The sequence below is a fragment of the Takifugu flavidus genome, chromosome 18 (genome assembly GCF_003711565.1).
Source record: "Takifugu flavidus isolate HTHZ2018 chromosome 18, ASM371156v2, whole genome shotgun sequence".
Classification (NCBI taxonomy): Eukaryota; Metazoa; Chordata; class Actinopteri; order Tetraodontiformes; family Tetraodontidae; genus Takifugu; species Takifugu flavidus.
Genome location: NC_079537.1, coordinates 12447637 through 12462542, shown reverse-complemented (window position 1 = coordinate 12462542; position 14906 = coordinate 12447637). Strand labels below are relative to the sequence as shown.

The 14906-nt window shown below is 57.0% G+C and overlaps 1 protein-coding gene across 4 annotated transcripts in view; it reads left to right on the top strand.

The window, feature by feature from the left end:
- The window catches only part of rbfox3a (RNA binding fox-1 homolog 3a), a 223950-nt gene that overhangs the window by 30726 nt on the left and 178318 nt on the right, over positions 1 to 14906 (top strand). For all 4 annotated transcript variants that reach the window (XM_057015304.1, XM_057015301.1, XM_057015303.1 and 1 more), the window contains exon 2: positions 3371 to 3438. The gene's annotated coding sequence lies outside the window, so the exon portion shown is untranslated. The remainder of the gene's footprint in view (positions 1 to 3370; positions 3439 to 14906) is intronic.

Sequence of the window (14906 nt, the reverse complement as noted above, 5' to 3'; positions counted from 1 at the left end):
TAGCGCGCTAATAGAGCGTCAAGGTCGAGCTAGCTGCCCTGTAGTCGGCGTGAGCTGCTGCGTTTGCTGAATCGAGTCATTCTAAGATTTGGGTTGTTTTTTACTTTATTTTCACCGATGGTTTCGTTATCTCGCGATAAAGACGCGAGTTTTTATCTCCAAAATCAGGTAAAACACAGAACTTTGTTCTTCCAATAAAAAATAAAAATAAAATGTTTCAGTTCCTCCCTAAAAATGTCAGGTTTATAAGCAGGTAAAGTCTCCTGGGGGGGGATGGCTAAGCTAGTCCTGAGAATGCTAAACGCTCTTCATAATGCTAGTGAGAGGAAGGGGGGGGGGTGAGGGATTCTGGGTAATTCCCCCCCCAGAGCCCCCCCCAGGAGGCCCCCCCGATGAGAATCCCCTCCCTGATCTTTTTCCTTGTTTGTTGTTATTTACACAGTGAAGTTTTATACGTTTTTATCAACATTTGTGTTTTTCCGGGATCTTAGTGCCTCACGTCGACAATGGGGGTGTGTGTGTGTGTGTGTGTGTGTGTGTGTGGGGTGGTGTGTGTGTGGTGTGTGTGTGTGGTGTGTGTGTGTGGTGGGGTGTGTGTGGGGGTGTGTGTGGGGGTGTGTGTGGTGTGTGTGTGGGAGTGTGTGTGGGGGTGTGTGTGGGGGTGTGTGTGTGTGTGTGTGTGTGTGTGGGGTGTGGTGTGTGTGTGGGGGTGTGTGTGGGGTGGTGTGTGTGGGGGTGTGTGTGGGGGTGTGTGTGGGGGTGTGTGTGGGGGTGTGTGTGGGGTGTGGTGTGGGGTGTGTGTGGGGGTGTGTGTGGGCGTGTGTGGTGGGGTGTGTGTGGGGGTGTGTGTGGGGGTGTGTGTGTGGTGTGTGTGTGGTGTGTGTGGTGTGTGTGTGGTGTGTGTGGGGGTGTGTGTGTGTGTGTGTGTGGGGGTGTGTGTGGGGGTGTGTGTGGGGGTGTGTGTGTCATTATCTCTGTTCAAGTATTCCTCCCTTTAATATGCTAATGCTACTGATAGCATCAGCTGGTAATTGCGCAACACTCCAGTACGACACACTCGGCGTTGCTTCCGCCGATCGGAGAAATGAGCTCCGGCTCATCAGGGCGAGGATCGGGGGCCCATCCCAGCCCGGAGGAGGCAGATTAATCCCCCCCGAAGGCCATCTTGAACCCGTCTGGTTCGGTTATTTCCCACCTTCTCTTGAACCTTAAATGAATCTGTTTTTTATTGCGCGTTAACCAGACTGATGAACGCGGCGTTCCGCCGTGTCCTCTGGGAACGCCGCTGCGTTTCCGCCGGAGATCCTGACTTTGTTTTTCTCCTTCGGCTGTTATTTCCCTGAAGAGCGGAGCCGCTATGAGTGATCGACTCTGCCTTTATTCTCCGGGTTTTCGGGGGATTTGGAGTTATTGGAAAGTCTGGGGATCCGGGTGGGGGAGGGGTGACAGCTCGGCGCGGTGGCCGGCGAGGCGGCGGGCGGGAGCGGCGGGCGGGAGCGGCGAGGCGGCGGGCGGGAGCGGCGTGGCCCATCAACGGCGCTCACACGTGACATCCTGCCAGACTGATTCCAGGCGGCTGTAGAGGGCAGCAGGATCACACAAATGTTGTCCGGAATGGGGGAGGGGGGGGGGGGGGGGCTCATCGACCCGACGCAGCCACATGCTACAAGTTGTTAAAGCAGCCGCGGGCTTTACGGCGGCGGCGCTCCACGAGTGCCCACATGAGGAATAATGGATCCGTAATCCGGAGCGACAGCTTGCAGAGCGCCGTCATTAATGTTGTAATTCACTTTTACTGTTTCCACCGTCGCGCTGCGGCAGGAGGCGCAGATGTCACCTGAATCTGCCGCCACTTGCAGCCGGAACGCCGCCGCTCTCCGCCAGCTGTCTCCCAACGCCCGCTGCCAGTCCCCCCCCCCCCCCAAAACCATCACTTACGTCCTGATTGACCGCCAGGCGGCGTTTGAGTCTGACTGATGGAGGTGACGGCCTGTGAACCAGCCGCTTCCTGGGATCTGGGACAAATCTGTCAAAGGCCGGAAAATCCACCAAACAAACTTGTAACGAATTTTCCTATTTTAACGTAAATGGGCAAAATAGCTCCAGCTACCTGGTCCGCAGGTGAGCGGCGGCGGCGGCGCCCGTTTGGTGTCCGTGTCCATCAGCTGCTTCCCTGATGAAGGAATTTAAACATGTTGTTGCTTCCAACCTGAGAATTTTGTGTTCTGGGGCGGGAACGGAAGAGAGCGGATGTGGATTCCGTGGATCCGGCGTCTAATTGAAGCAGGTGCGATTAGCATATTGTTTGTGTTCCTGCCGCAGCGGCGGCCCGACGGCGCTTCAGCGGGACCTTTATGGAAATGAGCACTTTGAAACATCCACGGAAATGGATCCATTTCCCAAAAAACAGGACACGAATTCAGTGTGAAGATCATTCCGACAAAAACCAGAGAGGAATGTTGGGGGGGGCGAACAAGGTGAAAGATACTAAAATGTCGAGGGGTGTGTGTGTGTGTGTGTGTGTGTGTGTGGTGTGTGTGTGTGTGTCTGTCTGTCTGTCTGTCTGTCTGTCTGTCTGTCTGTCTGTCTGTCTGTCTGTCTGTCTGTCTGTCTGTCTGTGAGAGAGAGAGAGAGAGAGAGAGAGGTGTGTGTGAGAGAGGGAGAGAGAGGTGTGTGTGAGAGAGAGAGAGGTGTGAGAGAGAGGTGTGTGTGTGTGTGTGTGAGAGAGAGGTGTGTGTGAGAGAGGGAGAGGTGTGTGTGGTGAGAGAGAGAGGTGTGTGTGTGTGGTGTGTGTGAGAGAGGGAGAGAGAGAGGTGTGTGTGTGAGAGAGGTGTGTGTGAGAGAGAGAGAGGTGTGAGAGAGGTGTGTGTGTGAGGGAGAGAGAGGTGTGTGTGAGAGAGAGAGAGGTGTGTGTGTGAGAGAGAGAGAGGTTGTGTGTGTGAGAGAGCGAGAGAGAGGTGTGTGTGCTCGTGTACGTCTCGGTTAAACGGGCCGTTGACCTCTGTGGACGACGTTCCATCCCGTCTCCTTCTCTCGCCTCCTTCTCTCGCCTCCTCTCGTCTCCTTCTCTCGCCTCCTCTCTCGCCTCCTCTCGTCTCCTTCTCTCGCCTCCTTCTCTCGCCTCCTCTCTCGCCTCCTCTCATCTTGAAGACGGATCCTTCGGCGCCGTGATGTCACCCAGCAGTTTGACGGCGTGGAGCCGCGCCGCTAATGAGTTTTGATTGGTCAGATGGTGTGTTGTTGTTCCCGTCTCATCCCGTAGCGGCTACGCTAGCGAGCGGCGGCCTACGGACCCTCGCCATAAGCAAACGCTCCCCCTGAGGGGGCGGCAGATTTAGTCCAGATTCCTGAAATCTTCTCTCTCCGACAGATTCCTGCCGCTGAATCCAGGCGCCGACATTCGGAACAGCAGCGAGTGACTCCTCCCTCCTCCGACAGGTAGGACCACAGGTGACCTGCCACGCGGTGTTAGCGTTAGCATTAGCGTTGCCTCCTCTGTGACCGCGGCAGCAGGAAAACTTCCCACAATGCCGGATCCCATCCGTCGCCGCCGGTTCTGCTTAAGTGTTCGGCTACTACAGAAACGGGAAGAAGCGGAAACGGTTACAAAATATTCCAACGGCGCCGTCGAAGCGAAGCCGGTTAAAAGACGGCGGGAACAGAGTCATTGGGATGATGATCCGGAGCGTGCCGGCGCTAGCGGAGATGCTATCTCGGAGCGTGTCCGACGCATCAAAGCTGCTGTTGCAATTTACTCTTCAAGGGCAACTTGAAAAGGGGGCGTGGCTACAGAGGTAACCTGCTGCTTTGTGGCGTTTGGAATGACTCAGGAGTTCCACATTCCTGCTCAGGAACGTCACGGCGGAATGCTAAAATAATCCCAGTCTCTTGGTTTTTGGCGCCCTGTAGCGTCGAGCACCGGCGGGTGCAGAGACCAGGAGCTTCCCACGAGTTCTGAGGAGCCCGGGAGGACTATCTGGCTCCTGGGGGGGCGGGAACGCCGCCGCTTGGGATCAATTCACCTCCCAGCAATCAAACGGTGGAGGTTTAGGAGGAGTCTCCATCCGGCTCTCTTTGACCGGATGGAGGACTAGTTCCTCCGGCAGAGGGGAACAGAACCGGGTTCATGGTGTTGTGGGACTCCGGGTCGCCGTTGCTTCCTGTGTTGAGACAAAACTTCCCTGGAACGTTTTATGTGCCGGCTCCACCTCTGGTGAGATTCCGGCCTGTTTTCGGTGTCCTCATCTGGACCAACGATCCGTTTCAAAGGTGAAGCTTCTCTCTGGAAACCCCTAAAAACTCTCATTTGTCCCCCGGATGCGGCGCCGCCGTCCTGGCGCCCTCGGGAATTCCGTGCCCGTACGTTCAGGTCGATTTCCAAAGGCGCGGCGGCTTTAACCTCCTTTCCGTACTTCCACACACGATCAAACGCACCCCGAGGAGCGTGAGGGCAGCAGAGACCCCAAAGCTTCCTCGTCCAGGACAAATTGGAAACACGCGGCTCATTTACTCGCAGCCATCACGAAGGAACGCCGCCGCCGCTGTGTAAACAAGTGCAAAGTCTCCCAAGGGCATTCCCGCATAAATAAGGACTCCCGGAGATGTTCTCCATTTGTCCCACTCCCGGCTACGGACACGGGTCAGCTCCTCTCCTCGCGGGGAGCCGCCGGTAAACAACGGCTCACCTGGTCACACGTGGCCGGTGAGGGAACGCTTCCCACTTGCTCCGCCCACTTTCTCCAGGGTCGACACACACGACTCCTGTGGACAGATGTCCCAGGATGCATCAGTGCCGGGCGAGCCGTGAAAACGCTCGTTTGTTGATCAGCTCCGCCATTCGGAGCCGAGGACGTCATTTCGTTGTCGAGCGATTCGGAACGCCGACCCGAGCAGACGGAAGACGTCGATTCAAGCGTTTAATCCGGAGGTCGGAGGAGCGTCTTTGATCACGGACGCCACTTTGGTTCATCTGTGGTCAAAGGAAAAATCGTGCGGTGCTCGGAAATCCCGGATTGGGGCTGTAAACGGTCAGACTGGGATCAGAGTTCCTCCTGGAGGAGCCGTTCCCGTCGGCTTCCTGCTCTCCAGGTCGTCCGTGCAGCTCACGCCAGTTTTTGTTGACGTTTTCCAAACGCGATGTGACACAATAGCATCGGCGCTCCGCGCCAGGATCGGAGTTTTCTGGCTTGTGCTTGTCGCCGCCGTCACTTTCCTTCAGGAGCGCCAACGCGACTCCCAACTTGACCCGCCGTCATCATCTATCCGTCCTGACAGTGTCGGAACGTCGGGCTGGAAGTTTGTTTCCCTCCCTCAGAAATAAGTAATCCTGGAAATTAGCGCCAGCAGCTCCCGTTGCTCCTGGAATAAAAGGGGGAGGGGCTTTAGAACCGGCGTTCCTGCAGTTCCCCTTCGGACCACCGATCAAAGGCTCAGATCAAAGTGTGCCGCTCCTCCACACGTCTCAGGTGACGTCATGTGACCTTGATGACGCTGAAGCTCCTCCTATTGGTTGCTACTAGCTTAGCATCAGCGCACGCTTTGGTCCTCAGCAGCTTCCTATCGTCGACCTTTGACCTTTGCTGGGTTTGCGAGGACCAATCAGCTGCCGCCTTCTTCACGCGGACTCGGAGGCCACCCGGAGCATCTTGCCGCTGGCCGCCCTCAACACGCCGCTCGTAGCTCCGGCGTCAGCTGTCATCCGACCGTGGCGCCGCGCCGCTCCGGGCGCCGTCGTCACGTTTCCTCGCTCTTGCATCACTGTCGCTTCCTTGAAAGTCGGAGCCGACGCGATTACGCAACCTCAGGTGTCACTCCGATGTTCCGAGACGGCGTTGACGCGGCAGCGCTAGCTCGCCGCCCACGTGGGCGCCCGTCACCTCCCGATGCGATTGTACGGGGTTACATCAGGCGTCCCCCGAAGTTCCACGCCGATCAAATGTTCCCGTCGGCGATGTTGTCTCAGACGAGCGGATTTAACGTGTGTTATCGGAGCAGAAAGACACGGCGCGGCGGCGGCGGCGGCGGCGTGATCCGGGCTCTCGGGGGAGGCTCCTCCTTGTCAGAATGTGCTGGTGCAGGATCTTCCTGATGAAGCCATTAAGAAGTCGTTAAGAAGTCATTAACAATCATTAAGTTGGCGAGGTGGCGCTCGGAGGCGCGCACGGCGAATCGCCAGGCGGCGGGAAAACTTGATAATCAGGCGGTTTATCCGTCTCCCTCGTGAGCGTCTGTAAATACGGCGGCGGCGGCGGCGGCGTTGAAGTGCGCTGCCTCATGAAAGCCCGTATTAGCGCCGGTGCTAGCGCGGCGAACTCCCGGCGGCGCCGCTCTCATCCCCGCTCAATGGCGTCCTCGCCACGCCGAGGTAATCACATGACCACGTGCTTCTGCCGCCGTCGGCCTTCCTCAAATCCAGCAGGTGTCGGATTTAAAATGTCCGATTTCAGTTTTTTGTCCTTTATTTTCTCCGGTTTGGGATGAGGAGGGGCCCGTAGCACGCAGGCCACGCCCCCGGCGTCCTCCCAGGTGGTCGGCGGAGCCGCTGAAGAGCTCTTATCTTCCTCATTAGGCCTGAGCGCCAAGTCGCCTCATCCCATAATTATCTCCATTTACAGGAAATCTTTCATTAAAAGGTCCCTCCAAGCCGAACCCTGGGAGACGCGTGGCTATCTCAGGACGGGGCGGCGGCGGCGGCGCTATCAGGCCGGATTAGGGCCCCCGCGAGGCGACAGGAAGGTTACAACATCCTGAACAGGAAATGTTTGAATGACAAAGGTCATTCAATGTTAGCATCTCTGACAGCATCCCTGTTAGCATCTCTGATAGCATCCTGTTAGCATCTCTGACAGCATCCCTGCTAGCATCTCTGACAGCATCCCTGTTAGCATCTCTGATAGCATCCCTGCTAGCATCTCTGACAGCATTCCTGCATGATGTGATGATATTTAAACCAGGAAGTAGAGGTTCAAGGACGTGTTGGGTTGTCATGGAGACGCAGCGTCTATGGGGGGGGGACCCCACGTGGGTCCTGGTCTCCAGGACACCCCTGGTTCCGTCCTCTGTCCACCTGGTTCCTGCCCGTCCTTCCGGGCTGGTTTTACCAGTCTAATGGGATCAGGATGGACGACCGCCACGACCCGCCCACTCCTCCTCGCCGCCCCCTCTCTGCCGCAGCGTCTGGCCCGGATGGACCCGCCCCCCCCGATGGCTGCATCCTCCCCCCGGAGGTCTGCCGGTAAAAGAGCAGCGCGAGCAGACGTTAGCCACAGTTGCTCTGCTGGCAGGAGCTCCGTTGGCGCCGACCCGGCTCCAGTCGTCCAAGCGCTCCGTGTTTTCCGGAGCGTCCACACGGGTCCTGGCGCCAGTTTGGCATCCCCGACCGAACAGCAGGAGGCGGAGTCTTCCCAGCTCCGGTGGCTGTCCCGGTGAACGGCGCCAAGGACGTCGGAGGGTCCTGACGGCAGACGGAGCTCAACACAAGCGAGTGCTGCAGCGCCGGGGGCGTGGCTAAACTCCAGGGCCGCGGCTCCTCCGCGTTGATGAACTCGTTAAAGATAAACGAGCGTTTGGTTCAGAGAAACATCAGAAATGTGCTGAATCCTCTGGGAGAGAAAGCTGCTGCTAGCTGGTCGCTATGACGACGGCTCCCTCACTGTTTCCCGTTTGTCGGTATTATCGTAGCCGTCTCGCGCTGCGGCTAATGAGCTGGAACTCCGCCCTCTGCTGACCCGCGTCGCGTTGGATCCCAACGGCGCGTCCTTCAGGCACCGTGCGGCGCCGCCGAGGCCTCTGATTTCCATGAGCCGCTAGCTTGCTAGCTTGATGAAAATAAGGCGTATTTTGGTCGCGCGGTGCCCTTCCTGTAACCCATAATTCACGATGTTTATGATGTAAATGATTCAGAGGGGCGAGGCGACCCCGCAGCCATTAATGATAAGAAGCCCCGCCCCCTCACTGGTTCATGGCATGGCGGTTGGTTTAACTCTCAGCGTAGCTAAGTGTCATGCTAACGCCAGAGGACCAAGGTGGGCCCTGTAACTAACCACCATTTGTTTAATCCCCGTTTTCTCCGCCCTGACTGCTATGCTAACGCTGATGCTAACGCTGACGCAGCAGCCAGCGGTTTTTCCTGGTTTGTTCTCGTCCTTAAGCAAACGGAGGCGGCTGTTTTTGCGGCCTCTGTGTTAGCGAGCGCCGCGGCGTTTGGAAACGTGGCGGTGACGATAAATCAGCAGGCTCCTCGTTTGTTTTCATCACCTGAGCTGCGCTTTGATTTATCGCGGTGTCGGTCGGACGCGCCTTGTTTTCACTCGCCTCCGATTAAACGGCAACTTTTAGGGGCGATGATGAGAGGCGGCGCCGTAGCGCTGCAGGTTGTAGCTTAGCATGGCAGATGGTTGCAGACATTAGCCTCTCCTGACAGATGCTAGTATGACAGGTAAACTCTGGCAGGTGGAGCTAGCTGGGCCAGATGTTAGCCTGGAGGGACAGGCTCCAGACGCTGTGCTCGTGGTAGCTAACATAGGTGTTAGCATTGATGTTAGCCAGGTGTGGCAGAAAACATGTCCTTTCTCTGTGACAGCTAGCATGAACAGATGTTAGCTTGCACAAAGGTAAGCTAGCTTTGCTCACTAACATGTGCTAATGAGTGCAAAAGTGGCTGAAGTTGATGTCACGTGACCTGCTGGCGAGATCCGCTCCGGCCTGGGATTCCTGATTACTTTCACCGGGAACGTTTGCCGCATCAATCACGGAAGCTGCGGCGCCGCGCGGCCCGAATAATTAGGGCTGGCACGCCGCGTCCCGCCGCCGTGGCCACGGTGAAATTTACAACAGTTTAGCCGCGTTGCTGCCGAGGTGACGGTGTTAAAAAGTCCATTTCGAAAGGACGATTTGAGCGGCGGCGGCAGTTACGAGTCCATTTGGAGTCGTTCGCTCCGTCATCCATCTTGGAACGCGCTCGGCGCCGCATCCAGATTCGCTTTTATTTGACTCGGAGTCGTTTCGTCGTCTCATTTCCCGTCGATTTTTGTCCCGCGGATAAAATCTCTTCATCTGGACGCTTTGATCCCCGACCTGCTGTCGGGCTGACCTTTGACCTTTGCGTTAAGCACTTGATTGGTGGCGTTTGCCCGCCACAGCGCTATGCTAACATTGATCGTGCTAACTCACGGTCCTGCTGAGACACGATGAGAGTTGAGGATCGTCGCTGTTGACGTAGCACTTTGGCTAATTGTGCGTTAGCGTTAGCTTCATCGCCTGTTATCGCTGGTTCCAGGTCACATGACAGAGGATTGTTCTCTGGGACGGTGATAAATCTGCAACAGGAAACGATTATTTAATAAACGAGTGATGAAGGTCGAGCGGCGTCGCGGTATCGCCGCGGTAACAAACCCAGAAATCCATGACCACGAAGGTTAATCTAATCAAACTGTGACCGATCAATAATCGCCGCTACTTTATTAAGCTTTAGATTCTCGGGAATAAACTTTATCGACACCTGATGGTCGCCGCGGCAACAGGTGGGCGCGCCGCCGCCACCAACGCCGCGCGCAGCTCGTAGATATCCCATAATCGAGTTAGGACGGCGGCGAGCAGGAAACGATGCAATCGTCTCCTCTAATCGGTGGGAATGTATGAATAATGCGAGCGGCGCTCCGGCGGCGGCCGGATTTATGGGCGGCGGCACGTGGAAGTGCGGCCGCCGCCCGCCAGAGAAACCCATTAAAGAGTAATAAAATTGCAAATGTCCTCTGTTTTCCTGGCGTTCCGAGGCTGAAGGCGGCGTCGGACGCTGGCGGGGAGTCGCGGAGGACTCGTGCTCGCCGCACCGGGAGACGCTCGCCGAGATCCATCTTTTTCAATTACGGCGTAAGAGGACAGGCGTCTCCGGGGGGACGCACGCCGTCCGAGGACGCCGCTTATCCTGGAGCCGGAGGAGCCACCGGATTAATCGGGAAGAGTCTTCAGGAGACGCCCGCCGCTGGTGGGAGGAGCTGATGTCGGCGGCGCCGCTTCCTTGCACCGATCTGTGCCGCGTGGTCGCCATCGTGGGCGGGGCCTCCTTGTGCCTGGGTGACCACATCTGCGTGGTGGAAGTTGGTTCCGGGACGCTCGTGTCCGATCGAGGAAGCTCCGTCGCCGGAATATTAACGACGTGTTAAAATCATCGACCCGGCAGCGGGAGAATCGGAGTCGACCGCGTGATGGGCAGGAAAAGGTTAGGGGGCGGGGCTTGCCTCCAGCTAGCTGCGCTGTGATCAATGCGCTAGCGCGGCGTGGGCCGTGTGATCGCTCAGGGAGCCCGTGGCGAGCGCGGATTGAAAACACCGGGAAGCTCGTGAGTAATGGTCGGAGCAGGTCCCCGTTCCCGCCCCCATCTTACGGGGGGGGGGTGTTTGCTTTGATGCCCGCTCCCCCGTTTACCCAGGACGCCCAGCTGGTCATGTGCTTTATGAGCGCCACCTTGGCCCCCCCCACCCTGACTGACCTGAGGAAGGGAATTACATTTCCCCTGGGGGGGCGGTGCTGGGAACAAGCCCCCGCCAGATCTGCTGCAGGGTAGATTGGAAAAAGTGCCCCCCCCCCAAATCAGCGGGGTGACCTCCCCCAGATTGTTTGGCAGATTAAAAGTCCGACTTTGTGATACTTTTCATCCGTCAGACCTTCCCGATTGATTCCCGCTCTCAGCCGGGGGGGGGGTGGGGGGGCACGTCTCCCCCGAGAGGTGCGGCTACAGAGGAGCCCCGCCCCCTCCAGCCGCTCCGTTCATCATGTGGGAATAATAATTCAATCAGCGGGAAAATGTGTCCAACGGCGGCTGGACCCCCCCCCCCCACTCCAGACCCCCCCCACCCGTCACTATAGCAACGACCCCTGTGAGAGCAGCTACAACGGCTACGTAAACTTTGTCACTATGAGTTACTTAGAACCAGGGAAAAGAGATGCTAGCTGGTTTGTTAGCATCGCCGTGTTTAGCTACGACTGCTAATTTTTTAGTTCTAATGGGACTTGGATCCGGACCAGCTGGACCCGGCGGGGCCACCGAGCTCTTAGCGCCACAGTGGCGGCTAACAGGAGCTAAAGAGGCTGAGGGAGACGCTGCCATGTCGGTTTTCCCGTCCCGTCACTTAGAATGACGGCGGCCGTTAGCAGCACGCCGGCGGCGTGTTCGGACGCCACCTGGACCCAGATGTGCCTCAGCGGTGGGTAAATGGACGGAATGATGGACGGGAAGTTCAGCGCCACGTCTGCGCCGACATACGCCTCCAACTCTGCGTCCTATTAGTCTTCCTCGACGGTCCCGCCCGGCTCCCGGCACGGAACGCCATTGTTATTCTTTATGAGGAGGAATAAAAGGCGGAGCCGCCGCGAGGGTTCTGGCAGATCGGCCGCGTTAAACCGGTCACCCGGGAGGGGGTTTTGTTTGCCGGGACAAACGCGGGTTCTGTTGGACTGGACGGGGACGCGGGGGACAACAGAGGCGCCGCGCGCTCTCATCCCATCTGTGGGAACGGGAACAATGGAAGCGCTCGGCTGCCAGCGGAATCATCTGGAACGCCGCGGCGCCGCTGCGGACGCCACGATGAAGCTTCCTGTGTCTGACGGACCCGAGGAGCAATTACAGAACCTTCTTTCATCAGGTCCAAACCCACAGACGTGAGCCGGAGGCCTCCGGGCCCACTTCCAGAACCGCTCCGATAGCGCGTCTGAAGATAAAGCCAGCCCGGCGCTCCGCCGGCGCCGGCGTGTTCCGTCTGTATCCAGACTTCAGCGGTGACGCGTCTGATTGAAGTTTGCTAATTTAGTAATTATTTCATGATTCCTTTGATGTGAAAGATCGGCTGATAATGCGGACGGAGGCTCCGACATCACACGTCCGCTTCCTGTTTGGGATGAGCTTTCAGTGCTAACTTTCGTTAGCTTGGCTAGTGAAACCCAACACAGAAAATGGCTCCAGTTTAGCTCGATAAAACCAGTCGACGTTGCTCAGCAGCTGTTAGCAGCTGTTAGCAGCTATTAGCATCTGTTAGCAGCTATTAGCATCTGTTAGCAGCTGTTAGCATCTGTTAGCATCTGTTAGCGGCTGTTAGCGGCTCTCAGGTATCCAAGGCCATCCTCACAAATTTGTACATGTAAATGGCTGTTGGTAGCTAATATCAACCCTGGCTAATATTAACATTAGCGCTTCATTTAGAGGCGACAGGATTTCTGATCTGGAACGTCGGATCCTCTCCGGATTTTTCCTGGGTTTCCAGGGGGATCCGGATCAGAACATTCCAGACGTCGCCGGTTCTGGCTGATCAGGGTCGTCTCGAGAGTTTGTGAATCACTCCGTGATTAATGACAGTCGCTGTTTTACCACGTGCACGCTCACACACACACTCACGTGCACACCCGTAGGTTAGCGGCTGAGAAATGAGTGAAAGCTAAAGCTAACGAGCAGCCGTCCCGTCAGGAGTCTTAATTGGCAGCTAACTCGGCTCGTCGCCCGCGCTCACGTGCACATCAAATAAATCGTTCCTGGGTTCCTCCGACTGTTGATGAGCTTTTGGTGCGTCCTGGGAATCTGCTGCTTTCCAGGATCTCTAATCCGGACCCGCCTGGACCGGCCCTGGATCTAGACCGGCCCTGGATCTGGACCGGCTCTGGATCTGGATCTGGATCTGGAGCCGGAACAGGTCGGCATCATCCAGGCAACTTTAAAGTTGCACCGATCTATGAATGTGAATCGGAGCTCCGGTGACCTCAGACGCCAACGTCTCTGACCCCCCCGTCAGTCTGACCCCCCCCCCCGTGATCGGGTCCTGACCTCTGACCTTTCCTTCACCTAAACACCAACCAACATCATTGGTTCTTCTTTTTAATGAGCTTTAGATGAAGGTTGAATAAAGTTGAAGGTTCAGGTGAATCACAGAAGGTCAAAGTTCAGACAGACCCTCATGGGCGTCGCCTAAAGGTCGTCTTGTGACCTTCGCCCAAGTCCTGGCAGGATACGCCACGTTTGTCAATAAAGGCTACAGGCAAATGTTAGCATAGACGAGGGAGCTAGCATTAGCGGAACCATGAGCAACAACAGAAAAGTCGCGATTCCGTGATTCTGGTCTCGCGCGTCCGTCACAGACGACGCATAATGCTAATGCTAATGCTAAGGGCTGCGACCGCTGAGCACGTGGCTCGGGAGCAAACGTCGACGCCGCGGCGCCTGTTTTAGCGCGTCATCGCAGATCGAATATTAAACACGAGAGGGAGAAAAGAAGCGTCGGAGAACAGGAATTAATCCGCTCGGCTTTATTTTGATAATGTTTCCGAGCTCGGCCCGCCTGAATCCCGTTCCACTTCCTCCTCCGCCGACGAGCTCGTTCTTAATCCCGATTCATCTAATTGTACCTCGGAGTGCTAATAAATATTGTGATGAATTATTCAGGCTGAGTGGGTTGACGACACACAGGCAGCTGAATCCAGAGCGCTCCAGCCTGGAAACAGGAAACGGTTCCCAGTTCGGAATTAATGAGCGCCGCACGTGAGAAGCCTCGCCGCCGCCGCCCCCCCGTAATGGGCGCGTTAGCGCGGCCGTCCAAGACAAAATAGTTCACAGAAAGCGAGCGGACGTCAGAGCTAAGTGGCGTTAAACGCGTCACGTTCAGGGTGACCACCAGGCGGCGCTGCTCAGCCCGCACGCCGTCGGCGGCGTCCTGTTGGTGGCGTCCTGTCGGCCCAACATGGCGTCTCTAGGCGGGCTCTGGTTTGCCGGGCTTTTTACAGCTCGCTTCATGGCCGCAGGCCCGCAGGGAGAAGCCGGGGATTAGGTTCCGTGGCAGCATCGCGCGTCTCGCCACCGTTTCCGCCGCTAATGGCCACGGCTCAGAACAGACCTCATTAGGGCGGTCTGACACGGGGAAACAGAGGCTCGCGGTGCGGCGTGATTAGATTAAAAGTTCAGACGCGGCTCCGCTCCGTAATTTACGGGGCCGCGGCGAAGCACAAATAAACAGAACGCAGGAGTTCTTTAGAAACAGCCCCTTTAATTAGCTCTCTGGGAGCTGCGTTAGCGTTAGCCGCAGTACGGCCTCGGGCTGTGGAGGTGGGGGGGGGGCGAGAGGTCACCGGAAGGAGCCACGCTGGCTCGGCGCTGGAATGACGACGTTCCCTCCGCAGCTGTTTGGCTCGTCGGTGTTCCTGACTAATGGGTTGTGGAACGGGCTGGTTCTCCGCCAGTCGGCACCGCGCTCGCTCCGGCCGCTCCGAACGGCTCCCCGACCCAAACGCCACCTGCCCCGATCAGCTGCTGCCGAGCGCCGGCTCAGCTCGGACGATTTCCAACCTCTGCCTCTGACATCCCGCTTTTCCGGTGAATTCCTTTAACCGGCTGTCCGGTAGGAGGATCTGGAATCTGTAAGCTAACATAAACCCGCCGGCGTTCCGATGCCTTTTCACTGTTTTTTGTTGGATTTGCCCTGAGAAGGGCTAAATTAACCACAATCAAACTAGCCCGCGGCGTCACGTTAGCGCGTCTCTCGCTCGCCTCGCCTCGCTAGCGCCGTCCCCGTGTTGATGCTAACCTAGCTATTCAATCACAGCAGATTATCGACCAATGAAAACGAAGCTTGTTCCTCTTCCTGGATAGGAGCTAGCTGCGTTCAGCTGCTAGCGTAGCGGGAGCAGCATTCCGAGCCTGCCGAAAAGGCATCCGTCTCCATTATTTGGGCGAGGAACGTTGGGCAGCTCCTTCCGTTGCTGGCAGACCTGCCGGCCAGCGAGGGACTTCGCTCTAATTGGCAGGTTCCCGGGTCATGTGGGCGGCTCCCCGCCGTGCCGCCATTTGGTTTTGCAAACAAAATAAAAAGCCGGAGTCACATTTGGGAGACGGAAGCGAGTCTTTATGTTTGGTTAAAACAAGCCGTGGC